Below are 2500 nucleotides of genomic sequence, written 5' to 3' on the forward strand. Positions count from 1 at the left end.
CGAAAAATCTGCGCTGCCGATTTTCCACGCGGCAGCCCCTCTTTTCGTCAGCGTGCCCCCTGACGAATTTTCCTGCCTGGCCCAGTCCAGCGTCCAGCCCCTGTTCGTCGAAAAATCTGCGCTGCCGATTTTCCACGCGGCAGCCCCTCTTTTCGTCAGCGTGCCCCCCTGACGAATTTTCCTGCCTGGCCCGGCCGGTCCAGCCCCTGTTCGTCGAAAAATCTGCGCTGCCGATTTTCCACTCCGCAGCCCCTGTTTTCGTCAGCGTGCCCCCCTGACGAATTTTCCTGCCTGGCCCGGCCAGTCCAGCGCCCAGCCCCTGTTCGTCGAAAAATCTGCGCTGCCGATTTTCCCCGACGAACCTGCAGCTGCACAAATCCGCGCTGCCACTGCCCCATTGTCTGGACCAACAGTCTTTTCCATCAAGCCCTGGACTATAAATCGTCCAGACTCATCGCCAGCACCCGCTGCCGATTCTGCCGACTTTGCCGATTTCGTCGGCGCTGCCGATTCCAACACTGCCCGCCGTGCCTGAACCAGCGCTGTTTCGTCAGCGTGTCCCCTTGACGAATTTCCCTGCCTGGCCTGGACAGTCCATCTTCCAGCCCATGTTCATCGAAAAATCTGCACTGCCGATTTCCCCGACGAACCTGCAGCTGCACAAATCTGTGCTGCCGATTTCCCCCCCTGTCGGCATGGCTGCCGCTGCCCCGATGTCCAGACCAACAGTCTTTTTTGTCGACTTTGCCGATTTTGTCCGCGCTGCCGATTCCAACACTACCCCCTGCATCCAAACCAGCATTGTTTCGTCAGCTCTTCCCCTGACGATTTTAGCCCTGTAACAAACAGTAGGCCTCCAATCCCGCCAACGGGAGCCAAGTTGATAGGGAAGAGAATTGAATGACGCGCCTGGTCCTCGCACCCCGCCACCCGAGGGGCCTTTTTCCCGGCAGCCTCTGAAAAACTCTAGCTTTCACGGTCCTCGCCGCCCCTCACCACCATGGCAGGCCTCTAATCCCACCCATCAGCAGTTGTAGCCGATAGGGCAGTGATTTGAATGACGCGTCGCGGGCCTCCGGGTCATCTCACCCGGCCATTAATTGGAGCGTTTTTGGCTGGCCGAGGATGGGGGGATGGATCTCTTCTTCCGAAAAAGCAAACAGTACATCGGGAGTTATGTTGACGGGGCATGGAATTGAATGACCCGTCGCGGGCCGCCGGGTCATCTCACCCGGCCATCCCGGGGAGCGTTTTTCCCGGCAGCATCGGGGAAACTCTTGCTTTCACTGCCCGCTGCCCAAGTCCCCACTCGAATCGGCCCCCCGCGCCAACAAGCCAACGCTGCCGAATCGGCAGACACTGCTGCCGAATCTGCCGACACTGCCCCGCGGGCTGCCACTGCCCCAGTGTCTAAACCAGCGGTCTTTCTCATCGAGCCTTGGACTATCCAGTCCGTCCTGACTCATCGCCAGCACCTGCTGCCGATTCTGCCGACTTTGCCGATTTTCTCGGCGCTGCCGATTCCAACACTGCGCCCACCGTGTCTGAACCAGCGCTGTTTCGTCAGCGTGTCCCCTCGATGAATTTTCCTGCCTGGCCTGGACAGTCCACCGTCCAGCCCGTGTTCGTCGAAAAATCTGCGCTGCCGATTCTGCCGACTTTGCCGATTTCGTCGGCGCTGCCGATTCCAACACTGCCCGCCGTGCCTGAACCAGCGCTGTTTCGTCAGCGTGTCCCCTCGACAAATTTTCCTGCCTGGCCTGGACAGTCCATCGCCCAGCCCATGTTCGTCGCAAAATCTGCGCTGCCGATTTTCCCCGACGAACCTGCAGCCGCACAAATCTGCGCTGCCGAATCTGCCGACACTGTCCCGCGGGCTGCCACTGCCCCAGTGTCTAAACCAGCAGTCTTTCTCGTCGAGCCTTGGACTATCCAGCCCGTCCAGACCCATCGCCAGCACCCGCTGCCGATTCTGCCGACTTTGCCGATTTCGTCGGCGCTGCCGATTCCACCACTGCCCGCCGTGCCTGAACCAGCGCTGTTTCGTCAGCGTGTCCCCTCGATGAATTTTCCTGCATGGCCCGGCCAGTCCAGCGTCCAGCCCATGTTCGTCGAAAAATCTGCGCTGCCGATTCTGCCGACTTTGCCGATTTCGTCGGCGCTGCCGATTCCAACACTGCCCGCCGTGCCTGAACCAGCGCTGTTTCGTCAGCGTGTCCCCTCGACAAATTTTCCTGCCTGGCCTGGACAGTCCACCGTCCAGCCCGTGTTCGTCGAAAAATCTGCGCTGCCGATTCTGCCGACTTTGCCGATTTCGTCGGCGCTGCCGATTCCAACACTGCCCGCCGTGCCTGAACCAGCGCTGTTTCGTCAGCGTGTCCCCTCGACAAATTTTCCTGCCTGGCCTGGACAGTCCATCGCCCAGCCCATGTTCGTCGCAAAATCTGCGCTGCCGATTTTCCCCGACGAACCTGCAGCCGCACAAATCTGCGCTGCCGAA

This window comes from Populus nigra, chromosome 2 (genome assembly GCF_951802175.1).
Source record: "Populus nigra chromosome 2, ddPopNigr1.1, whole genome shotgun sequence".
Taxonomy (NCBI): domain Eukaryota; kingdom Viridiplantae; phylum Streptophyta; class Magnoliopsida; order Malpighiales; family Salicaceae; genus Populus; species Populus nigra.